Source organism: Ooceraea biroi, chromosome 9, assembly GCF_003672135.1.
Source record: "Ooceraea biroi isolate clonal line C1 chromosome 9, Obir_v5.4, whole genome shotgun sequence".
Lineage (NCBI taxonomy): Eukaryota > Metazoa > Arthropoda > Insecta > Hymenoptera > Formicidae > Ooceraea > Ooceraea biroi.
In genome coordinates, this window is record NC_039514.1 from 11,216,953 (window position 1) to 11,243,767 (window position 26,815).

The 26,815-nt window shown below is 45.1% G+C and overlaps 1 protein-coding gene and 1 long non-coding RNA gene across 4 annotated transcripts in view; one reads left to right on the forward strand and one right to left on the reverse strand.

Annotated features, from left to right (window-relative positions):
- Nucleotides 1-26,446, reverse strand: part of LOC105281586 — a 31,584-nt gene extending 5,138 nt beyond the window's left edge. Inside the window, exon 1 of the long non-coding RNA XR_002193446.2 lies at nt 70-26,446. This is a non-coding gene — a long non-coding RNA (uncharacterized LOC105281586). The remainder of the gene's footprint in view (nt 1-69) is intronic.
- LOC105281587 overlaps nt 1-26,815 on the forward strand; it is a 103,771-nt gene that overhangs the window by 25,441 nt on the left and 51,515 nt on the right. The gene's annotated exons all lie outside the window — the stretch shown is intronic.

The following is a 26,815-nucleotide window of genomic DNA, read 5'->3' on the forward strand; positions in this document are numbered from 1 at the left end:
CTCGAGAATTAATTAGTCGGAGTGTAGATGTAAATTATGCACAAGGCAAAACAGATAAATAATTCATACGTGTTAATGAGCTGGCATTAATTAAGAGGTCGGCGCTGTAGAATTCACAGATTACTACGGGCGCAATAATCCCAGAAATTACTCCTTGTTTAGTGGCTCAAAATCAGTCGTTTAGTTCCGCTTTGAAATTGGTCCTCTAATTGACTCGGTTTCTTATCTCAGACTCGGTAGTCTTATCAAGAAACAAGAATGGCTCGTGTTTAATGAGGAACGTTTGACTTTTTGAAATCGCAGTTATCTCCCTGATAACATCTATTTCGTTCAGCCGTGTAACGATATGCCGTGTTATTCGGCGTTGTTCTTTCGTCGAACATTTATATTAATTAAGTCATAAATAAGAACATAAACTGCACGTCCTCTGATTTTCTTAGATTCGCGTAACAGCGTTCGTCGTTGTTCGCTCGTGTCTTCGTACTCGGATTTTCCACCCAAAGTGGATCGCCTGCTGGAATTAGGCGCGTTTCACGCTGCACGTGCACGAACGCACGGAACTCGGGCCTTGTTGCGATGAGAGAAAAGGAAGAAATAAACGGAACAGCTGTCTACTTCGCGGCGAAGGACGCCAGGCAGACCCGGACGCAACGTACCCTCGTCTTGCTCGTCCGTCTCTAGTCATCCTCCGTTACCAAGCCAGCCTTCCCTCTCCATGCTTCCTTCTGCTTTTCCTTACGCGGTACCGTCTCGAGCTTGCATCTTGAGGGTGGATAAGGGCGAAGAGGGAACGAAAGGGAAAAGGGAGAAACGAGGGACCGAACTAGTCGTGCAATCCTCAGGTATACTTTTACTTCTGCAAGCAGGACGTTCCTAATTTTCTGGAGCGTTAAACATTCCGCCTGCTCGTGGTGACCGGCGACATCTTTTCTCGGGTCTCCCCTTTTCACGAGTAGTATACCCCGTTGACCATCGATTTCTTTTTTCTTTTCTCTCTAAAGCCAATGACGCTGCGAGGTCTCCAGTGCACGCTACGAGGGAGTCTCCCGAGAAATATTCCCGCTATCGTGTCTCTCTTCCTTTTTATTAGCTTCTTCCATAATCCTCCAATTCTTTACTGGCGTGTCTGGAAGACAAATGAGAATGGGAAATTACGTGAGAAAGTATTTTTGTCAGGAATGACGTGAAACGGATTTGGCGGTTAATTAATTGCGGATGCGATAGGATCTGCTGCATTATAGATTCTTAATTAGAACAGCTTTGTCACTTATGATTAGTTAATTACTTGGTAATCTATTATACATATCTCTTATCATATTACTTGGAAAATAGTTTATATATATCAATGTATTTAGCCGATTATCTCGTTTTATTAGGTTGTAACATATATTCGTTATAAAAACATTAAACAAACGGGACGAATAGATACAACCTAATATTTTCTGCTACAAAGGTCCAGATATTTAAAAATGTGTATAAGAATATTTCTCATTTTCTTAATTGTGAAGATCATTAATAAATCATAAAAAAATCAATTTGAGTCATTTGAAACATATAAAATAACTAGTTTCGCGACGCTTCACTGTTCGGTGACATCCGCGATCTTTATTAGTGCGACGACGTTATACTTCGCTGCTTCATTATTTTCCGGTAGGCAACCAGTTCGCATTCTCCGTTGCGCTCGCAACGCGTTTAGTTATCTGCTTCCTGTATGAAATTGATCCTCGGGTGAAACCTGCCTCGTATCTTCGCCGCGTTATCGCGTTCTGACGGACGACAATATTAGAAAGAGAAAAGAATTGCTGACGCACGATATGTATACTCAGGCGATCAATCAGCACTAGATAAGCGAGAGAGACGCCGCAATTACAATTATACAAATAAAAAAAAGAAACATTCCGCAAATTGAAAGTATGAGATAATTTGATAATTACCCTAATGATTATCCTAATTAAAGAATCTTGCGATAATTTAAAAAACTATCCGAAAAATATACAGAAATATATGCAGCGCGGTAATTATCGGCAGTTTCTATCGCACGTTGCGAATATTTAATGCGGACGCGAAATAGTCCAGTGTTATCGATTCACGCATTGAAAATGCGCTAGTTTACGGTGGCGGTAAGGTGTGGTGTGATCTTCCGAGTGAGGTGCTGTAAATTAAAAATCTCCAACTTGACAGAGCCGCGCGGAGAAACTCCACGTGCGATGTTGTGTGTGCACAGCTGTCGACTAATCAGTTAACAATGCACGCGGTGGATACTGTCTGGATACCATCCCCACGGCGAGGGCAGAAATCGAAAATATTGTACATCGAGATGCAGGAGCGTGCCGCGCGAATCGATACGTGCGTCTTCTCGCCAAGAAAACAACCGTTCGCCTATCCCGACGAGAATGTTAATCATCTTCCTTGTTAATCTTCGTCGTCTCGATTAACAATCGCATCGCGGGCGGACGAGCGCGTCGAGATTCGTTCTTTGTTCCTCGACATACTAACATCGCGAACTGACAGAATGGTAATTTTACTCGCCCAGAGTTAAAAGGGACTGAACGAGAAATGGAAGGGATCAGAAATTTCTAAAGCGCGATATATAGTGGAGTTTTCATTCTAGTTCGCTGAACAAGTTCCGCGCGAAATAATCGGCGACCTGAAAAAGATTCTCTTTCCGGGACAGAAATGTTGACCGCGATTGGATCATTCCGACAATGCGGTTGCATTGACTCTCTCTCTCTCTCCCTTTCTCTCTCTTCTCCCTGTCTCTTTCTCTCTTTCTATGCATGACTCGAGTCGCGCGGTCGTATCGGCATTATTAATTCGCGTCCCTCATCGATTACGCGTTCGAGCGGCCTCGCAGCGCAGAAGCATTGCGCGCGTGGTGCCACAAGCGAGCGTTGCGTCGTGTCGCTCGCGGAAAAATAATGCGTGCGGCAAAGTGCAACGTGTGCGCGAGTGCGAGTGGTCGGTGGGTGAAAGTCTTATCGTCGAGATAATGCAACGAACGCGAGCTTCTGCGCAACAATGGCGCCCGTTAAGTATAACGTTGAGAGTGTCGGCGCCTTTCTAGTCGTTGCGTAATCCGCTTCGCGCCTTCGCAATTTGGAATTCGGAACGACGAACCCGCGCGCCCGTGTCGTTCTCGTGCGTTCAACGCGTTATCGTTTGGCGTTCGGCGTAACATTCTTCTTTCATTTTTGTTTCGTAATACCTGGTGAAAACGTCAAAGGTTTACGATCTGTAAAATTGCTGCTTGAAATATACGTGGAAGGTCGGCCACTTTTTGGTCACGAATTTCAAGATGTATTCAAGACGAAAATGCTTTGTGAAGATTTCTAAATTGATACTTGGCAATGCGTCAAAGATGACGTGTTGTTACCAAAATGATGTTCTTTCTGTCTTGTTATCATCGTTTGCGAGGACGTGAACAAAATGAGAATCCCACGTGTACGTTCACCTAGGAATACCCGGCGTCGGAATTTTCCTGCGGTTTGCGGCAACGTTTCTCCCGCGACTATCGTTGATGGAGAACGGAAAGCGAAATCGCAGCTGTATGCAAGTAGCACTCTCTCGAGTAGCAACGTACTCTTCGATTAATTCAGGGAACAGGTATCACGATTAAAGGAGAAAAAAAGTAAAGAGCAACTGAGAGAAACTTCCGTTCCTCGAGACAGTGCCGACGAAGGGTGATAGTAGCAGCAGAGGTGATCTACATTCTGTGGATACACGGAATAAGAAGTCACGCATACGCGCGCACACGGGGGACGTACGCGAATGCATGTACATGTATACATAACGCACATGAACGCGCCGGCCGGCAGTCTTTTGTACTTTGGGACACGAGCCCCGGGCTTGTCTGGGCTGTCCTCGCATTAGCAAGGCACAGGTAAACCCGGTACTCGCACACCGACATGTTGCCCTTTTCTCTTTCTCTCTCGTTCGTCTCTTTTCTGGTCTTTTCTTCGTCGCTCTTACGCGGCAGCTTGTCGATTCGAATACAAAGCGGGAATCGGGCCTTGGCGCATAAAGGAGAGGCCTGTGCCGCTGTGGAAATAATGAAGACAGACCGAGATGGAAGAAAAGGGAAGAAGGGGAAAAGAAAGAGAGAGAAAGAACAGCAGACGAAGGAACAGGCCGTGCTGAAGAAGCGAAACGCATGGAGAAAGAGCGAAAAGATAGGTAGGAGCGAGACGAGAAGTGAGAAGGTCAGGAAGGGATCGGTCGCATTATTTGGCAGCTGTGTGGCAGAGGCACCAACTGGCAGATGTGCTACGTGTCGAAACGTAGCCTCTTTCGGGCCCAGCCGGCCCATCCCGCCGGCCGGTTCCTCCACTGAGGGAAAGTTCTGGGTTCTCGGAACGAGCGAATCCCTTTCCGACCACGCGCATCCCCCTTTATTCCCCGTGGGACCGCGCGTCTTCCGGAGGAAGGGACCATCTCTTCCTCTCGAGGACTGGCACCGTCGCGTCCTGGGCCTGTGATCTTCTCGACGGATCTCGTGGATCCGTTCGTTGATCGTGCGACAATTTAATTCTCACTGCGCTAATCACTGAGAAAGGGCCTAATCGCGACGGCTGCCGTTTTATAGAAAATATGGACACCACATGATGTTGCGAATAGAAGTAAGTTTGAGATATAGTGTCTTTTTGCAAAGAATTTTCCGAAGATTTAAAAAATCTGTTGTAATTTTTTGATGACTATAATAAATGCATTACCTATGCGGCTAGTCAATATTACTTTTTTTAGTTAACAGAGGATAATCTTGAAAACGCTAAAATATTAAAATAATATCTGTGTTGCAACCGTCTGGGATGAGCATCTGCAAATTTATGCATGACCGATTGAAGAGATGCTTATTTGAATATTGTCATAAAATAGAACTATCGTGGATCTGCGCCGACAATTTATAATAGGCAAGTTATTCTCATACTTTTGGTGACACGAGAGGAAAATATCGACGTTATTTTGTTTGGCCATGAATCAGCGGCGCAGTTAACTACCTAGCCGTGCACGCGTGAGTCAATAATACGTGCGTATTGGAAGCACGTCATGGGAAGTCCTGAGAGCCGACCGGGCAGAATCATCCGGTTTCCTTTTTCATGGGGTTAGAGATGGAAGGGTGAAACGGTCTACCCCTGCGGGTGACGTCATGGCCTTGACGGCGCCGTATGCTTACGTGAGTGCGGGCGGACGTGCATGCATGCGTGCGTGCGTGCGTGCGTGCATATATGCACACGGTTGCATTTTGCGTATCTACCGGCAGGTCCTCCAACGAGGAGCACCTGTTTAAATTCTCATGAAACAAAACGCTCGCAGTTCCGAGAAGGAAACACTGATTGTCGGCAGTCTCGTTATGCTCGTTGTTGTCGATCCACTGAATTCGCAATGACATAGAATTTTTGATAATGCGATACTCAGTGCAAGCGAAAGTCAGGGGAAGTTACCTCGAGGAAAAGGAGACGACTTTGGAAAGCGACTCGCTAAGTTGTTCCGTCAAATCCGCATATTTGTCGATCCGCAGGAATAGTTTCAGGTTTCCGAAATTGAGCTCGGCCAGATCGCGCGCGAAACTATTTTCAGTTGAGCAGAACTGGTATCGCGAGAGCTATCGAACTTGGAGTGTGCACGTTGTTACGGCAAATTGTATTGTTATCGAAAACTTCGTTATCGAGACGGTTATTGTACTTATGGGCTACTTATGAGAATTTCTACTCGTCCGGAAAGAGTTCTTGTTGTAAAAATTCTGAAAAAGTCTTAAATGACCCTACAAATTTTGATAACTATCATCGATAAAAATATAGAGAACTCCGTGGAAATAATTTACGAGCAAAATCGCGATAAAGTTTTATCTTCTGGATACACTTTATCCTCCTTAAATACGCGCGTGTCGTTTTCGATTCTGTCGTCGTAAACGCGGGGATTCTTCTAGAAGGATCTACGTCCGTTTAGACGGCGGCTATTCGGTTTCCGGCACTTCAGCGCTTTCTGAGTCCGTTCACGCGAAGTGAAGTTTCTACCGGCCCTTCCGGTTATCACGAGATTATCCCGCTACGATCTTTCGGGTCGTGGTAACGTCGTGGCTTAGGCCCCGATTATCAAAACTATAACATGATAAATCGCCGGTGGTTGCGACCGACCTGGAAAACCGGATGCACTCCGAGATGGAAGACTGTCGTTGATAAGGACGTGGCTATAAAAACGCGTACCGTCACGTTGATAGAATGCTTTTCGGTGTGTCAGGTATAACGAGAGCTGATAAGGATAGCTTCGCTATCCTTTGGGCGATACGCGCGTACGTGGCGATTTGTGCTTTCTCCCTCAGTATCTCAGAAGACTGACGACAGGTTCTACCTACGGAATAAAACATAATTTTGCAGTATCATATATGGATCACGACGGGTTTCCCGCACTTTCTCTTTCCCTCCATGAAGTTCTCTATTTTATTTAAAGTTTAATTCTTTTTTATAAGCTACGCGTACTTTCCGATCTCGAACATCTCACGAGACGTTCTCGGCGCTTCTGTATCGTGATCTTACTCAACGCTCCGGTATCGGCGTCGTCGTTACCCGAATATCCTTCTTAGGGCCGATTGTTCCAACTTCTTGGTAAATTTTACCCGACAAGTAACATATCTTTGTCTCTGTTTAGAGTTCTAAAAAAGAGAAGATATGGTTACCTATCGGGTAAAGCTTACCAAGAAGTTGGAATCCTTGAAGACACTGGGAAGTCCCAGGAGGAGGCAGGTTCGGCGCGCGTTTCAGCTGTCTTGCCATGGGAGATCTACCTATAAGTAGATTTCGATTACTAACTGTAAACGCACGGGAACGAGCGTGCCAGCCAGTCGATCGCGACGAGCGGGCTGACGTCTCGCAATTTGTGCGCTCCATGCATCGCAAGCGACGACGATGCATGCCCCGTTCGTCGCGCGGAACCGCATCGTGTCGCTCGGCTGGTGCAGGATCGAAGTGCACGTAAACGGGACGCTTATGTAAACGTGCGAGGATCAACAGAGAGAGAGAGATGGGGAAGAGGGAAGGGAAGTCAACTACATGGATACATAAGCCGCCTACGTGGAAATGGAACGGTAGGCGGCCCGATTAGGTATAGACCTCGCCTTCCCTCCCCGCGCATCCTGTGACTCCTAATTCCTGACGCGTCGCGAACAACATCGATCCCACAGATCGGCTAGCAATTACTATCGATACACACGAGGCATCCCCTCGGCTGGCATCGATGTTCGACAGCGGATTCTACTACTAATCTCGAGACGATTTCGCGTTGACAAGAATATATGTCAGGCTTCTTTCAAGTATCTACAATCGTTGTTTTCAAATCATAATAGAGACATGTGATACCTTCACAGAAAATTATTAATTAAAGAATCGATTCCACGCACGCAAATGGACTGAATTTCTGGCTGAAAAAATATTTGAAAATTTTTCGGGGTACTCTGGAAACAAATGCTTTTTGATCTTATGTTCTCAAATTTTTTTCAACTCGTATTTAGGGTATTTTTTGGGATATCTATAATACTTTATATTATTTATACAGAGATGATTACATTGTACATATCGGATACGGTATTTTTATATGTTATCATATCTCAAAATAATTGTACAATATAAATGAGAAATATGAATAAAAGTGGAAAAAACTGTGATATAAACAGACATCATGGAATATCGTACATTCACCGTAATCAGTCAACATCAACTTCTACGAAATCCGATAATAATTATACCAGAATAAACCGTGCGAACGGGAAACATGGGTTTCAGCATTGTTCAAACGACCGAGACTGCTATGCGAGATAAAACCATCGATAAAAATACTAGTGATTAGCACTTATATACCAATCATGATAGATGTGCAAAATTCATGGAAGTTGAGAGATTGAGAATCGCTTTTAATCGGATTTCCAAATTTCGATTTATGAAAACCAAAGTAGCTTATTCGATTCGTGGAAAAATAAGAATAAAGTCGGAGCGTATCATTTTCGCAGCGAGCAGACGGGCAAACGAAATATTTGCCGTTTTTAGTCTGTGTTTGTATGACCCAGTATGCTAAAATGGCAGAGAATCGTTCCGCGAATCTAACGTACATACATCCTCGTTACAGACGTAATTTCCGAGAGAGATCTTATAATTCGCGTGTCACTCATATCGAAGCGTTTCTCGCGTTTAAACGCGGATCCACCGCGGTCCGTAACGCACAGCCCGAGCATTTGCAATTCAATGAACCGTAATAGTTTCGAATGGTTCACCGTTGACGGCGATGGGCGCCACGTTGTCGAGGGAACAAGTGAACCGATGTTTCCCGCGCGCGTCGGCTGTCGCTCTTATTACTTTATTATCGCGCCAGGGCGATAGGTCCGTAAGTGAAATCGTCCGACGATAAATGAAATTTGCAGCCGATTGTTTCCCGCGCGCGTGCATCAGCGCGGAAAAGCGAATCGCGCGGCATTATTCCTCGTGAGCGATTTACGAGGACGATCGTTGTCTGCTCTCGGATCTCGAAAAAACTCGTCTCACCTTTCTGTTTTTATATCTCCGCTTCCGTTCACTTTTTATCCGGCGCGCATGACAAACCGATTTTTCAAGGAATTCGCGACTTTACGCTGATCGTGCTTGAATTTATCAGCAATTTAACAAGTCGATGACTGATTCCATCTCGTGGGAAATTCGATTCGCACGGTTGTTATCTATCACGACGTATCATTTTTGACGTCGGGTATGAATTTCTAGCGAGGAATTAATTTCGATGAGTTCTCACCGGGAATGATACACCTCGACACAACGTCATCCGAGAGATTAATACGTCTGCCATATGAATCCGTGCTATTTCTCAATAGAAGCCTGCCGACTACTTAAACCGAAATGTACGTTTCGCAAACTGCCGTCCTCGGGTAGTCGAGCAACTTGCTGCGGAGGCTGGCGTCTGTGGAGATGACGATGTTTGCGAAGTCGTAGTTATAGTTCGCTACAAAGCGCGGTGTGTTACGCGTTTTGCTGCAACTCCTCGGCACGCGGCGGCAATTTGCATTCTGCGAAACCGGTTGCGGACGCAAATAAAATTGTTAAACGGGAACGAAGCGCATTGTTGCACTTAAGGACATCGCGCGCGCAGCTGCGTTAACGTTTCCGCCTTCAAGTTACGTTACGTCTCCCGAAATGCGAGCCTTTTGTCGGGATATCGATTCGACACGTCGTTACTGATAATCTCCGATCGATAAAGAATGAGAAATCAGGCTTGTCCTGTGCGCTCCGCATGTATAATTCCAACTTTAGGAATAACATTACGAGAATAGTGTTTTCTATTGATAAAAATTTAAAGTGGAAATTATGCAACATCTATCTTCTAACTGTTCATGTTTTAATATCTTTCTACGTACATTCCGTTTACATCTCTGATGTTTACGGCAAAATAGAATAAATTCGAATTTCTCAGTACGACAATACGACCCTCACTTTGTGATACATAAAATTATAGATAATTTCTCCGTCGCAAATTGTGGGTCGCGCGATAGAGCGAACTTGGAAGCAAGAAACGTTATCGAAATCGCGATCGGAGTATCGTCGACGTGTCGGGGAACACTGTCAAATTCGATAGCGTGTTTGAAATTCAAAATCGTCTGTCTGGAATCCTTGCTGTCGCGCTTTTTTTTCTCCCCTCCTTCCTCTGTCTGTGAAGTCGCGTCGGGTGACTCCACAAAGCGCCGTAAAACAACGCCGTAAACCGAAAATCAACGTTTCGTCGCTTCTGCCGTCGAGTCGTCCGCCTGTTCATTATGCATCCGGGTACAAAGGGCACAAAGCGCAACTCGGATGCAGGATCAGTGTGTGCAGCGTGTCGCTTCTCGCGTTTCTCGATATTTTCTTACACTTCCGAGGCGCGCGATACGCGTTTTTCATTGTACTTTAATTAATTTCGCTCCGCTCTAGGTTTCGTTATGTCTGAACCATCGCAAATACCGTATTCGTAACTGCCGGAATCGTAATCGAGCGAGTTGCCCGATTGTTCGAGATCTCTTTGTAGACGACACCGTGACTCGGTTGTTTTTTCGCGCGGGATCAAGAAGTGTGATGACTAAGCGGGTTTTAATTGGCGCTCGTATCTTCTGCTTATTTCTTTTTTGTTTTTTATTATCGGCGAAGTACCGGTGGCGAGCACCTTGACGCTCAATCTCGATTTCATCATGGAAATTCTATTGCTATTATCGTACTGGGCACGGTAGAAGTAAGATGCCGGAGATGTTAAATAGCGCGATTCTGGTTTTTCCGTCAACAGAACAACTGCGTATATTGTATATAGTAGCATTCTTATCTCGAAATTAAGTCAGATCATTTACACAGAAAGAAAAATTTTTGCTACCGTAGCTAATCATGATTTGCTAAAAAATGTTTGCTGCCGTAGCTATAAATTTCTAACCTACAGCAAACTGTTTGCTCTTGCAGCTAATGAATTAGGAACCTTATCTAATAAAATAGGTATCAGAGCTAAAATTTAGCTGTCCATATATTACGACTGAATTTAGTTACCACACGCAGTTTTTAGCTATGGCAGCTACTTTTTTCTTTCCGTGTAGGTATTCCGGTTTCGTCACGCTTTATATTTCCAAGGAGAGCCCGCGAAATTGTTGCAACTAACGAAGAAATGGTACTTTTGTCGATATCTGCAAATTATGCTAGTTAGTGAAGACAGTTCTTATATTAGATGGAAAATTGTTTGATGATAACGTCGAAATAAGAGCGGAATTAATTCCGCAAATCGTCGTCAAGAGGCGAAGCATCGGTCGCGTTACGTAGCAAAATAGTAACAGAAAATTGCGATAAATTTACGTCAAAATGTTTTCATCGTTAAGAGATGAACAGATATCATTCCCGAGTCTTCCAAGTCTCGAAAGCTCATCGGAATCCGCAGTCCGGTTTTGTACCTTGTTTCGGAGCGGATTTCCTATCCGACACTTCCGATTTCCGCGCGCGGAAATTTCTCGACCATCGGACCCGTAATCAAGGGTCAAACCGGGCGGTACGAATGTCCATTACCCAGTCATTATCCTCCATTGCGTCACGCACATCGAGTGGTTCGCCAGTACCCCGATCGAGTGAGCCGCGCACCCTTTCACGCTGATCGGCTGATGTTCCCTCTCACTCCCCTCTCTCCCCCTCATCTTTTCTCTTTCTTTCTCTCTCATTCTCTCGCTTTCCTTCTCTTTCCGCCGTTCTCCAACGCGAATATTAAAAGTGGCCGGCACTTCGTTTCGTAAGGCTTGCGCAATCGCGCGCGCGCGCCGCAAAGCGATATCTCGCATTGTTAGCAGCGGCTGGCCTTCGCCTCTTGCGGTTTCGAGGGGCGGCCGATCGATCCGCTCGTGCGTGTCCGGAGACGAGCCTAATCGGCCCGAGATCCACGCGCCTACCGCCATTTAGCCACGCTGGATCCTACTACGTCGTAGCATAACGCGAAGCGACGCGTCACACCCGACGTTCGACTCGACCTTGTTTGCGCGCAGTCGATCACACAGGGACGTACCGTGGGAACCGCTGGCCGGGCAACGACGCGCACACGTGAAGTTCCGTTCGCGAACGTTCGTGAACGGGGATAAAGCCGGGATGGCGCGAGAGCACGCTCCAACGAACTTGATTAACCGCCTCGACATTCGACATGCCGATAGTGGCGGTTTGATGACAGTCCTGTAGGGTCAAGTGGAATAATCGAGACGCTCGGATAAATGGGACAATATGATGATTTTCTGTCGATAACGTCAATTGGTATTATAAAATCATCGGAAACTGATGAGCATTCACGATTATGCGATTATTACGAAAATACCAGGACTACTAATCTTATCGTTGAAAATTCCTTTGCTTCGTTTGAGCATCATCATCTCGCTTTATTCATTTTTATATGTCGTTTGAATGATTTGGAATGATGAAATTTGCTAATTATTTTTTTAAAGATGCAGTGGCTTCCATTTAATGTTTCTCTTCCATTTTCAAATACGTGTTTGTAAGAAAATTAATACATATTTGATTAAGCTTTAATCTTCTATCCATTGCACATCTAGTAATTGAGAAAGAAAGAGATGCACATAGTCGCGGTCGATAGAAAAGTATTTGAATTCCGCGCATCTCGAGGATTCCACCGACCCTGCTGAAAAGTTCGCGAGCCGAAACGGTTGCTCCGGTTTGCTAATCGCACTGTCACCGGCCCACAATCCGTCGTCACGCACCGAGCCGTCGCGACCTATTTGCGAAAACTGTCTCGCATTTCTATTAACAAGTTTCGCGCGGACGGACGGGCACGCTCCCGTTATCGCGAAACTGCGTTTTCAAGTGGACAACCCACCCTTTAGCTCTCCTAATTGTAACGAAATCGCGCGCGATATTGTTCGCTGTTTTCTAACCAAAGGGATCTCATTTGCTTTTAATTGTAATTAGACGTTTTTTCCTCCGTAGAAAGCACCTTGCGTTGTTTCGGTGTTAATATCATTTTCTCATTAATATCATTCTTTCATATAAAACCAAAAAATCGAGCATTTTCGAATCGATTTTATCCCAATTTTTTCATTTTATACAATAATGTTGTCTTGCATCGATTTTGCATCGATTTTGCATCGATTTTGCAACGAAAAGGCCTTAACAGTCGGTTAAAAAATGACCATCCTGAGGTTGCAACGATAACCGAATTTATGTTTATTATCTGGTTGGATATTGCGAGTGTCCGGAAGAGAGAAGAAAAGAGAAAGAGGGAGACGATGGGTGCAACACGTGAAAGCGTGTTAAATCGCGCGATTGACTGTCGCACGCGAGAAATGATCCTCCCGTCGTTACATCGCACGAGAAGAAATTCTTCGTTTCTCGTATATGATGGCGAGATGGCGATTGCGAGGTATATGAGATCCGGCCGGGGCTACTTTATAGCGGCGATTATGGCCATATAGGGACGATGTATTCTGTTTTCGAAGCTGGACCTGATAGCAGGATCAGCATTCTTTATCGCCTTGACACTGAGCATTAACTCGCCGAGTGATTCAACAAATTTTAACATACCGCCGTGTGTCCATCTTTTTACGTCGATGTAACAAATTGTACATTGATCTCGAATATTTTATACGTGGCATAAAATTTATAACATAATATATCACACTTTCTTCTTCGCCAATCGCTAAAGCAACAGTCATTTCTTAAAATTGTAAACGGTTGATATTTATCTATCATATACCGCATACTTGCTTCTTCGGTGCAGCTTGCTACAAAGCGGGTGTATCACCCGGGTGTAAACGGGAGGAACGATAGCGATCGGTCTTCCTAGGTAACGCGCGATAATAACTCCCCTCGCTTTTAATTACCACCCTACAGGGGGGAGACCGTCCCGTGGTCGGGCTCCCCGGGTACGCGGCGGCCCAGCGTTAAAGCTAGTTACGCCGATTTAAATAGATCGTGATCGCGCCGGCCCCCGGTCATCGGGCGAGAGATCGAAGGTGGAGATTCGTCCCAGCTCCGCGTAGCCGGTTAATTATAATGAATTATTCATAGTATCGTTAGACGTCATGCCACCGCGTCAGGTCCACCACGGCCGTGTTCCTCCCTCTGCCCGCTCTTCGCTCTCAGCGTTCCCTGCCGCGCGGCCGGGGTGCCGTGAGACGTTAAATCGCGGTGAAGCTGAGCGAAAGAACGGGAAGGGAGGGACCCCGTAGGGTAAGTAGGTGTACTCGCGTGAGCATAAATTACACCTTCGGGAGTCATATTAAATTAAGGACGTGTGCGCACGCGCGTGAGCACGGATATACTAGCGAAGCCGGTTACGAGCGATACGATAATTAGCGTCGATTAGAAGCCTTTTCGACGTGGTGCGATGAAACGCTTTAATTATCGATTATGGGGCTGCGCCACCGATATACCGCGTCCATCCGTTGGTCCGTCTGTCCGTCCGTTCGACCGAACGTCCGATGTCGAGAGCGTCGCTCGGAGGATCCTGCACGCACTCCACACGTGTCTGTCTGTCTGTTGTGTGTATGCATACCTTTGTGAATCTCCCGATGTGGAACACCGCGGCGTCTCGGTTACTGCGCGCTCGTTATTAAGTAGCGTACGGAGCAAAGCGCGTGCTAGTTTGTATGGAAGTTACCGACGAGGGAGCACGCCTGCGAACCCCTTCCTTCTCCGAACTCATCAATTCGGCTGGAACTTTGTCGGTGACTTGAGACTACGAGGAGTAACGGTAATGCTTTGTTCGCGCCCAATTGCTCTTTAAAGGTACGATGTTCAATCTCTCAAAACCGAAGACCGTTCCAATCCGTACATATGGCTGTTAAATTATGACAGATGGGAAAGGGAGAACGTTTAGAGGGAAAGATTAATGGCGAATTAAGCTGTGCGATGTACGAATTATGTTTTGATTAAGAGACAGTTCAATTTTGACGACTAACGGAAATACGTTGACTTGTTCCCGAAGGAAATATGCAAAATGCCAAATAAGTAAATAGATAACAGGAGAACTAAATTTGTCGCAAATTCTTGATCGAAGTTTATCGTAATAAAGATTTTATTTGCATCTTTGATAGCTGAAACTTTTCGAGTTAAAAGCTGGAAACTAGATAAATTATTGGCTCTAACTTTCCATTGAACGAAAATTGCGATACGCGATTTAAAATCGAAAACATTCGTTTCTGCTAGGAGATATCGAACTGTTTCCGTTCGTTATATTAAACTCTGCACTTGAAATTGATGCGTCGATTTCCTCCACGTAGACTGCAAGGGTTGGCACGAAGCTGAGGCAAACACTAAATAATTCATTAACCTTTCGATAGCTCTCGCAGCGAGCACACGACGCGGATTGCACGCATGGCTGTCTTCAAAAAGTCCAGAGTCAAAAGCAGCCTGCTGGAAAGCGTGATACCGATATCAAACACACGCAATCGCCGCTCCGCTGGCCTCAATAAATCGCTACCTGTACAGCATCAGCTATCACGTCGATCAAATTTGGTCTTTTATTTGGTCGAACGGTTTTTAACACGTATTCTGTATTCCATTTCTTTTTTCTCTTTCCCTCTCTCTCGTTTTCTCTTCCGCTTTCCGACTGTGTAATCGAATGCCCTGCAATTTGAAGCATCGTGAACACTGCTTCATTCGCTCGTGTTCGCTTAGTGGCATATCGCGTATATTGGCTCCCATCGCGTCAAGTATTAAAATAGTCACTTGGATTCACCCTCTTTCAGCAAAAAAATCAACTACACGTTTGCCGAGAAACCCGTAGCTGCTAGAAAGCGTCGGTGTTAGTTCTGAGGGATCTTGTGTAAACACAATAACAGGAAATGGACAACAGGAAACGAGATACAAGAGGTATAGGAAATTGCAGAGAAATTATAGAGGGACTAGGAGAAAGCTGTGTTTACTCGCGGATGTACACGGAATTTTCCGCGGCGGGAAGGAAGGATGGGGTTTACGTGGCGAGTCTGTGAAAAATCCGAAAAGGCACGCGCGCCTTATCTTTGTTCTCTGAAATCAAGTTAGTCCGACGACGACGGCGTTACGTGCTCGACGCAACGACGCGACGCCAGCCGGACACCGTAATCCGTGCTCCCTACGCGCGCGTAGCGGTCACCCCGTTGCGTACTCCACCGTTCTCCTTGGCGCGTTGCGCCGTCGGCCTCGGGCAACGCGCGCGCACACGTAACACGAACACCAACGACGCATCATCCGAGACCAAGTGCGTGCGAGGTGCATTACCGCCGCCAGAACGATATGAACATGCGGCGCGTCGCCGTCACGGCCGATATAAAGGATCGTCGTCATCGTCATCGTTATCATCGTCGTCATCATCATCATCATCAGTAATCGTTGACATACTAATAGTAGTAGTAGTATGATAATGATGATGGTGGTGGCGCGGCGGTGATGTGGTGAGATGTGGCAGCAGATTCGTACGTGACCCGGTGCAGCAGGACTACTCCGGCCAGCAATCTGGGGCGCTACTCGACTTCGCGGACGCACAGATCAGTCGAGTCGCGAGCCTCGGAACGAGCTGCTGCGCGCACGTGCCTCTCTCTCTCTCTCTCTTTCCGTTCCTTCTTTGAGTATTCTCCTTCTTTCTCTCTTGCTTTCTCCCTCCTCTCTTTCGGTCTTTTCGTCTCACTTCACTCCTCCCGTCCTCTCGTGGTTCGTTCTTACGTCGTGCATTCGTCCCTCTCTTCCAACCCTTTCTCTCTCCTTCGTCGCTCCTATCTTACATACCGTGCGATACCTATCTCCTTTTATTCGCGAATCCCTCTTTATTCGATTCTTGCCCGCGCGTCTGCCCGCCGTACAAAGAGAGATAGAGAAAGAGAGAATCGTCAGTCCCTTCTGTGTCTCACCTGCCGGCCATCCCCGTCCCGGCCGCCGTATACCATCGACTTGATGCTCGTCTCTTCCCGTTGTTCGCGCCCGGGACGCACGTACGACGCGGCCGGCCGCCGAGGAACGCCGAGCGCATCCGAATCCGGTCGGGAATCGCGGCACTACGACGCTGTAACAACGCGCACAGAGGACCCGCTGCCGCCGCCGCGGATATCACCTGCCAGACGCAGCAGACGTGCATTAAACCGTCGATTGCCAGCGTGAGAGGTGCCGCACCGCGGGTGACGTCCCACCCTCCTGCTGTCCGTCGGACCGATAACGAGACTCGGTATATATCGTTATCGCGCCCCGACGATTACCGACGGGGGAGATTCCGCGGGGTCCCTGCACGGCCTCCCTCTTTCGAACGCGTTCTTTCTCGCTCGAACGCGTTAATGGGAAATTACGACCCTACGCTGATGATCTGCATCGTTTCGAGCCGGATTCGCTTCTCTTTGAGCGCGCATCTTCCTAGGAGCTTCACGATCGATCTTTATTGCGTAGAAGATGATGCGTGCGATCAACGAAGCATCGTCCTGCATCGTGACACCTCCGCGCGTCATGCTGGAGCAAGGTGTGTCCACATCGCGCAACTCTTACGCCAATCTTCCCGATTGTCATTAACATCGCCTCGCGCCTCTACGTATTCGTCGTGGTGAGGTTTCTACCTCTGAACACAAGCCTGAAATGCCGCTCATCTTTGATCCAATTGACTAAGTACTCGCCTACGTGCAGCACGGAGAAGAGACCTGCTTTTCAAAAACTCACTTTACATATGCAAATCCGTGAATTATGCAAAAACCCGGAAGTAATGGAAATGGAAACCAACATTCTCGAGAGTATTTTTTCACTGCATCATGTAACACGCATAAAATCCATTAGCTTCATTTCTCCTTAACCCGTTTTTTCAGTCCGCGCTGATTGACCGTATCAGTATCTAAAATTCAAATGGCGCAGTTGGAAGCCATTCCGAGTATCTTTCCCGGCGTTTAGAAAAAATCGTATAAAAAGGGAGGTAATGCGCGTGTCATTTTACGGTTCTCCAGAATAGCTCTGTCCAAGAGGTGATCGCGATGTCTCTCGCTTGGAAACCCGTAGCTGATATCCGAACGAGTTAATCAGTTTGGCGTCCGTAAGGCCCGATTAGTCGTCCGTCCTTGCGTATCCTCGAATCACTCCACCTCGAGGCGGATAGAGCCGCGCTCGCACGTCGTATCGTACATCGGACAGATAGCGGAAGAGAGAGGGAGGGGATATACATTGTAAATTACCGTTCTTGTGCCGGTAACCGTACTTAGGCGCACCTGGGCACGGCGGAAGGTGCAAATGGTCTCGAATTGCTCGGCAAGAAGCAGATAATAATAGCGCCTACCATTTGATACCTCCGCCGCTTATCCTGGTGGCTGAATTATAGGCGCGCGTCGATTGCCCGATAGATAATTTCAACGTGTAATCCTCTCGCATATCACCTACCTGCTCCGCGCGCGCGTCGTTTCTCACTCGCGTGGATTCCGCGTGTCGCGTGTTCGTCGGGCCATCATGGAAGGGAACGGATGTAAGGATCATGTACTATTAAAAATCGACTTAATCTGTTTTTCACACAGAGCGATGAAGCATGTAAAGTTATGTTACGATTTAAATACAGTTGCATTGTGGAATCTGTAAAACAGATTATAATTTTGATTGCTTCTTTTTTCAAGAATATATTTATTGATAAATACATGATGTAATAGTCGTATATTAAATTTATTTAAACTTTTGATCATCTTAATTCCGTCAGCCATTCAGGCACGAAATTTATCTTTCTTCATGTTTGCAGACAGATTAAAAAATTCCTCGTTGCTTAATCAGCAGTTTTTATTAGCCAATGTTACTCGTTGCCGATTCACCTGAGCTTTAAATATCTCATAATCATATTTCTCAGCAGTTCTGACATATATACGTTATTGGATTCATAAAATCTTAATATACGTACATTTATCGCGTACCTCGGATATCAAATTACTAAAATCATCTTCGCCATATAACGTAAGGTATTACGAAACGCGTAAAGGATTTCACATTGGAACAATTAGCGCAGGGTTGGATGCCATGATACCCGTAGGGTGTTACGTTAGGAGGCCACCAATTAGGAACACGTTCGATTGCTAGTTAACTCGTTAGAAAGCACGCTATTCCGTCCGAACTAGATTTAACCCTTTAACTGAGTCATTCATTTTACGATTGAAAGCTTCTCTAAAATCGTACGTCCTTGATTAAAATCTGACATGGTGCTTTGATATCAGGGTAAATTTTTTATCAAGAATAAATTGTGTAAAAGATATCATGCGCGCGCGCGCGCGCGCGAGTGTGTAAAATTATTAGAAATTGCCACAATTTCTTTTTTCTCGGTACACTGCAAAACTTTGACAGTAATGTTTAACTAACGTTCTATATAATGTTTCTATTGTGCAAACACGTCACTCCACGAGGCATCGTTTGATAATCAGCGCGTGCGATGATCGGCGAGCTGTTCGTGTCGGAAAATGATGCAACTTGTTGACACCGGCCTGTCTTTATGTAAGTCCCGCGAGTAACGGCGCATTAATCTTTCGTTGTAAACGCGAGCTGAGCATGAGTCTGAATCTATTCCCTACGGTACTCAGATTCAGGAAAAGTCGATTTCCGCGATAGAAAGTCGATAAAGTCGACGAGAAGATCGTGCGTCGCAGACAAAGAGAAAGCTATGATCTGATTTCGCGTTTTTCACACTTAGCTCGAAATATTTTTTCTTTCTCTAGCCAGATTTCTCACTCCATATTGGTCTAACAAAAATTACTCTAAAAAATTAGTTTAAAAAAAATCAGAATTACGCATTTGATGCTAAACGTGGACTATGAACTTTGAATTACATCTCGAGGTTTCTCGAGATACTCAGTTATTCAATCAAGATATCGAATAACGTGAAAACAGGCGTTGTGTTTTCGCGACGCTTTTCTCGTGACGCTGACGCTTCTTTCTTGGCATTTCGTGTCACGACTCGAGAAAATCTTCTTTTAAGGCTTCGGCGCATGAATCACGTAGGACTCGCGCCTTACCGATCCGGATGAGATCACGCCGCACGGCTATTATTGCCTTGTTTTGCGCGGACGATTTCGCGAGCAGTGGCCGCCATCCCCCAAGGACGCATCGCAGCATTAGGTGTACGTTGTTTCCTCGATAAGGGGGGAAAAGTGCTCATGAGGGAAGCGTAATTTACCGGCGTTGCGCGCCTCTGGCACGCCGCGCCGTGATCGCACATAGCTAATGACGTCCTTTGTAGCGCTGCTATTTAAATTATTGCATTGTTACCGTATCATCTGCTTCAATCCACACGAAATTTACATTAGTATACGTATATCGATAGCGTAGCCTTTTTCTGGTTTAAACCACACCGTAACTCGAATGTCCCTAGTACACTTCCGCTATTGATAGAGTGACTTGATTTTTTCCGCGTTAGATTATTTCTTCGGCACGCCCCGAACGCGCGAATCATGTTACGTGCTTCGTATCGCGTATTTCCGCGATCATTTATCAGAACCTTCGCGCAATCGGTGGGGCTTAATTACGGCGTCCGTTTATCAAAAGAGTTGAGCGTCGAGCGCACAACGAATGCCGGAGATTTTTGCAGTTTACCGAAGAACAAGGCAAGACAGGAAACAAAAGAGAATCGGGGCGTTTCTCCATCCATCCATCAGAAATCATTTTCTCGATAAGGGGAAAATGTATTCGCGCGCACGTCGCGAGGCAGGGTAGGTGGGAGGGTGGAGGTGGCGTATCGCCGCATTGTAATCGCCCGCGTCGCTCAGATAATCGTTTTATGACGAATGTGAAAGAAACACTCTGTCCGTGCGCGAAGGATTCAGCTCGCGCATTGGCGCGCGCGCGCGGAACGGAAGCGTGACTCACGAGCGGCTCGGGCTTATCGGTGCTCCTTGGCGCGATAAAAAGTCCCTGGCGCCGCCGTCGCGTTTGTACAGTATAAACCGTGGGGTAACACGGGGTGGCAAAGTGCCACGGCACAAGGAGGAAGTGCTTCCGCGACGACGCGAGCGTATTTTTATCTCTCGTCCTTCGTACAGGCATGCGCCCCTACGTGCCCGATGCATTAACGTTGCCGAGTAAAACTTGGACGCGTTAGTCCGAGCGTCGAGATGACGTTTCATTTGCGTGACCATCCAAGGAGGCGTGATTTATGATCAGGGAGTTTAATTCGCGCGAAGCATTATTCAGGCGTGCGGGAATATCAGTGAAATTCCCCTAGTTCGATCGCGCAGATATGATTCGTTCGAATCAGCTCGTTTCAACTTTAATTTTCATCAATGTGCAATATCGAAGACAGTTTTTTTGCTCGCATCGCTCTTGCACAACATGAGCGATATCGAGCAAATAAATAATGCGCAGAAACGTTATTAAACCATGAACCTCGCTGCGGGGGAAGTAAGATAATTTTCCGATTGTTATCCTTTACAAACGCTACAGTGCTGCGCACGAGGAACGGTACGATCGCGATTCGCAGAGCGAAGGGGTTGAAGAAACGCACACGCGGGTTTCCTCGTGTGAGCAAACAGTTCGCCTTTCACAAGAGTTCCTCGCGCGCGGACGCGCATTGTCCTTATCGTCGTTAATAATTCATTCGATTTTATTTGGTCGGCCGACGCGTTCCGACGCGCTTTATTTGGGATTACGTTCGCGTGGCGATGCATGCAGACGGATTTCTCGCGAGATCATTGCTCTCCGTCAGCCGGCGCATACGCGCGCGCATGCTCGCGCACCAAAAGAGAAAATCTCTCTCGTTACGGCGTCTTACCTTCCTTATATTTTATCGCATAAATAAAGCACGGGCCATTGAGACCGAGCGATCTTTTATCGTGTCAAGGGAGATGGGAGGCAGCAGGAGGAGAAGGAAGAGGGGGGAGAGGGTGGAGCTCGCGCACGGCTGAGAAAATAAGGGCAAAGAAAGCGACGGTAAACGCAGTTTTGCGAATTAGCAATGCTAACGTAATCAAAGGGGAGCGGGATACGTTTCTCTATTAAGCGATTAACAGTGTCCTCGGCGGTCGAAAAACGGTAGTCGCGGCTTTATGCTCGAAAAATCGTTTTCGCGCAGCATTTAACCGCCGCGGAGAACTCCCTTCAAGAAAGGGGACTTTACGAAGTAATCTCATAATGCCGTAACACGGTACACTCTTCTACACTTCGCCTATACTTCCGACGTCACTTTACTTAACTTCACTCACACCACCGCACGTCCCGTTAGAATCGTAACGGACGCTATCCTCACCAGTGTAACGAAATGCGTATAGTGATTCCATCAAGAAGCATTTCACACGGAAATTTAACCGTAAAACATTAACAATTTTATTGTCCTCAATCGCATTTTAAGCGTGTGGAACGAGCAAAAGGTCGATTGATGGATCGGTTTGAGATTAAGTGAAGCCACATTAGCTTCGAACATCGTCAAAACAAGTTTTAATTTCGTGCGGGGGAGGAGATAGGAAGGAAGAGAAGGTTTTTCTAAGAGGAAAACACTGCGCAAAGTAGACGATACCGTGGAAAGACGGACGTGGAATATAAAAGGCCACGCTTTTATCGTGCTTGCTGAGTTAACCGTTTCACGTTAACTTGACACGGCATTTTCGCTTTGCCGTCTTTTTTATACAAAATTCAATGGAAGAAATTCGCATAAGGAAAGAAGCTCTAATTTGCAAGCCGACTTGTAAAATGTGTCCGCAAAAAATTCGCGAGGGATTATCTTTAACTTGTACTGCTCTAGTTCGCGCGATTCTCGTTAATTCGTGAGTGATAATATTTATCGCCATAAGCGTCATATTTCATAAAGTAATCTTATTAAATATTTTGCATGTAAATGTAGATAAAAATAACAAGATCTGTAGTTGCAAATTAAGATTTCTAGTTTTGATAAATCTTGAAGCGTTGTTCATCTGCAATAATCAAAATTCTTACTCTTACTCAAGATTTTTATCAAATTATATTATATTATACAAGTTGTGACATTCCGTTTTTCGTGCCCTGTGTCTGAAAATACAGAGACAATGTTTCGCTCGTAATTACATTCATTCGCAAAGTGCAAGCGCGCCTCACGATTAAAGTGCACGGTTAGGCAGTCGAGATGTTCCCGTCCCGAAATTTCCAACTTTGTCCTTAAATCGCCATCTTGAACGGTACACCGTAATAATGACTGACGTAATACACTGTGGGCGTGAACTTTGGTAGTTTGGGCGAGAGGCGTAACTGCGAGACACCTAACTTTTAACAATACAAAGGAGATTTCGTGAATTGGGGTCGATGATGCTTCGAAAGAATGACATTCCTGAGACTCGCTGTAGGGGGCCGTAAACGCGCCGAAAAAGTACATCGTCGAGACAAAAGTTTATGCTGCTTTTTATAAATCATGGGGATATCTGTTGAGAAACACAATAGCCACTGTTACCTTATTCCGAATGTAGTCTTGCTTGTATATCTGGCTTCTAGTTCTCATTGATGCCTTCCTTCAAGCTTTTTTAACGGTTTTTTGCAGAATGTTTGTGTGCATTCAATGTCTGTGACATGGGTAATTAACGATAATTTGTCAATGTCACAATAATATATTGTCTAAACTTATTCTTATTCTTTAATTGTCGTCTCAATCATTTCGGATATTAAAGAGGTATCTAATTGCAGTTAATTAGCAAAGTATTAAGTCACGGGCAATTTATCGTACAAGCGGAAGAGCATAAAAATCATGTTAAACTTGCAAGAATAACTTTCCGAAAGCAACAGTGAGTAATGACGCTGTTTAATTATTTATAGTTGAAACGTTAGAACGTGATGGCGCTTCCAGCAATCGTAGTTATTTTTGAACATACGAAGCATCTATGCAATTTATTTGCGCGTCGACAGTAACTGCAGAGACTGCGGAAATAAATATATTCGACTTCGTGTTCGTTTTAACCGCGGCACATGCTCTGTTTCATTTTAGTTATTTATCGGTAAAAACGAATAACTCGTGTATGTTCCGGAGTAATTATAACTGACCGTACACGCAATAAACCTTGATTTCAATTAATCGAAAAATAGGGACGCATATCCGCGGGAGAAATTTATTTTCGGTGGTCGACTCGTTCTACGACGAGTCGTTCATTTCTCAACGTTACGATATCATCAAACATCGTGTATCGATGTCGGATATTTATCACCGTCTCGTTTGCGAGCAAAGTAAGAAACGCTTTTGAATTAATTTAGCGCAACACATATATCGAAATAATATGTATATTTATTTCGATGTAAGCACTGTTGTTCTATATCGCAGGATCGGACCAAGCGATATCAAGCCAAAATATATTGCATCACGTAGCGTCACACAAAGCGGAATTTCCAATATTCCCTGTCGCAAAACTTGGCCAAGGTTGCTTCTCTCGAGTATGTTTTGCCGCAGAGAAGTGTAGACGGGGAATAAAAGGCGTGTTGCGCTCGCCTCGCTGTGCGATCGCAGCTTCCAACTGTGATTTGTCCTAATTCATTTCGCTGCCAGCGATCATCTTTTTCTGGAAGAGTTGAGAAACGGGCAAACGGCTGCTTCTTCTTTTGAGAGAAAATCGATACACCGATAAATTGTCGTGTGAAATATCATACGCTACGCGAAATCCGTTTTATTTCATCTTCACGTAAAACCGGTCTTTCGCTTTTTTTTCTATATGCAAATTCAGGGAAGAGAAACGTATGTCTCGCGAAAAAGTGTCGTTCGAATGAAAATGCGTTCGAATACATTCGCGAAGTATATCGCGCACGCCTTTTGATAACGTGTTGTGTCAAAGTAAATGCATTGTAAACTGCGTTTTGTCTTGATAACTTTGAAACTCTCGAGAAATACTGTCATGTGCATTCTCCCCGATTCAACGTAGCTTTGTGTAGTTTGACGTGTGTTTCGGCATTTACTGTTGAAAATGCTGGTTTGAAGTATGTCTTCTTTGCCGTGAAACTTTGCCCAGATCAATGAAATGCGAAGCAAAACGTGGTAACTTTTTCTCGGCCAGGTTAAAGGGTCGGAACGCCTTTTACTCGGTTCTTACATGAAAGAAATTCGGAAGCGTCGGCCTTAAGTATTTCAAGTTGAAAATGCTGCAGATCTCTCTCTTTTTTGTCTGTTTTAAAAATATTTGTGTAAAATAACTTTAGAGCGCTATTTAGCGCTTTTGTTACACTTTACTGGCCGATGAGTAGATAGCCACTTAACATTTGCAGAATGATATTGTTAATTTCAAGCTTAGTGATTAAAGCTTAGCAATTGGATTTAAAGTCATACATTTATACATTTTCCAATTTTTACTTGGAATCATTCAATTCTTTAAAAATGAACTTTATGTCATTTTGCGATTACCTAAAGATTTATTAAAGATTATTTTGACTTTAAATGAGAATAATTAGAAATACCCAGAATATTCGACCGCGCGTACTTCAAAACTTGCGCAGCGATGTTCTCGATTCATAATCAGTCAACACAGAAATATGTAAAAACTCCGGAAATGTAAAGAAACCCTTATAAACTCATAGACTATAGACAAGGGTAGGAAGAAAACTTTCTATTATATGCGCAAATTCATTCGCTGCTGTTTTTGAAGAAATTGGACTAAAAATATAAAACTATAAAAAGACTATAAAAATATGCCAATCTTTGAAATATTCACCAACATTTTCTAATACTTTCCTCCATTTATCGGGCAACTAACAAATATCTCTTCGAAAAAAAAGAAACTAAATAAATGCTTAATTTCTTTGTTAAACACAAGCACTGAATAATTTGTATACCTGCTATGGCTAGGTGTGCACATATTTCCGGTAGAACAAACGGTAAGAGAGAACATAGAAATTCAGCACGGACCATCTCTGGAGAGTAATCGCTTTAGTTACGCTTTACGTCGATACACTAAACAAGCAACAGGTACGAGGGCAATACAAATCGAGAGCTAACAATTGAAGCGCATTAATTCCCGCATCACGGCCATCGCGTTCGAAGAAATGTCGAATAGCCGAAGGTCGTCGATTCCGCGCCTCGATTGGATCGGAATGAGTGCGCGCGGCACGGAGACGTCGTCGTCATCGTCGCCATTCGCGGTCAGTAGACAGATATTTCGTTGATAAGCTGTAACGCGATAACGCGGTTGCTCGCAGTTTCTGTCGACGCAACGAAACGCTTCGCCGCGCGAATTTTCGTCGTGATCGTTGTTGCTGCATTGGCCGTCGTTGTTTAGTGAGTCGTTCCGTTATTATCATTAGATTTTGAAAATTGCAGTCATATTCGAATTATCAAATAATGACGCAAATACTAAACAGTATTCAGTAGCAACAATATACTATTAATTGATACGACAGATGTTCTCTTTTCCTTTCGGCTGTATATTTTTATCAACTCTTATTATTTAAAAAAAATTTTTTTGTCAGTCTTTTTTGGTCAATTTACTAGAATTTCTCGGATATTAAAAAGCTTTCTCCATGTGTAATGCACTTAATGTCAATTAACATCGATGTTCAATAATTAATATACTCGTAACGTGTAATTATGGCACAAGAAATGTGAAAGCGATCTTTAAGCCTCGTCGTTGATAGTGCGGCATTTGATGTAACAGTCGTTTACGTCATGCGTCCACAATGTGGACAACTAAAAGAACTAAAATTCGAGAATCACGACGAAGCTCTATTGACTTTGCAATCTGATTAACATTGAGAGATCATTCAGCAGCTTCCCCACCGTAGCAAAGCCTCGCATGTATTCTGTGTTCGTATAACATGATGCCTCCGTTTCCGATTTATCAGAGGATCGAGCAGGAAGAGGAGCAGAACGTGAAGTGCCGTGGCAGAGTGCACGCGACCGCACATAGTGATACACTCGTACAAATCTATTTTTGTAATACCTCGGGAAGAACTTGCACCCTCTCGGGACTTTGACTCGAGTGTCGGGCGGGGGTTGAGCGAAGTGAGTGCCCAGTTTTGAGATTGGCCCAACACACTCTCGGTTAGTGCGTGCCGGACGACGCACGACACGGCGCAGCGCTGCTGCAGGATGACCAAGAACACTCGCTGCAGACTCTGTGACCTGTTAGGCGAAAATCAAGAATTGAGACATCCCTGCCACTTGACTAGCCACTTGAGGTCGGGACTGAGCTACGGTTCGATTCCTAATATGAACTACGTGAACCACGGTCTGCTCAACGGTCTCTATCTGCCGCAGCTCAAGGACATGATGCTCGCCGCCTACTTGCTCAGAGGTAAAGATCATTATCGCGATATAACGTATGTGAGGCTCACATTGTGAGCCGCGATATTTAGTTCGTAATTCTGATCGGATCCGATCGGGTCCTAACCTATCGAACGCGCGAAATGGACTTTGTCGGGGTAACGAGAAACGCAAAGATTGCTCGGATCTT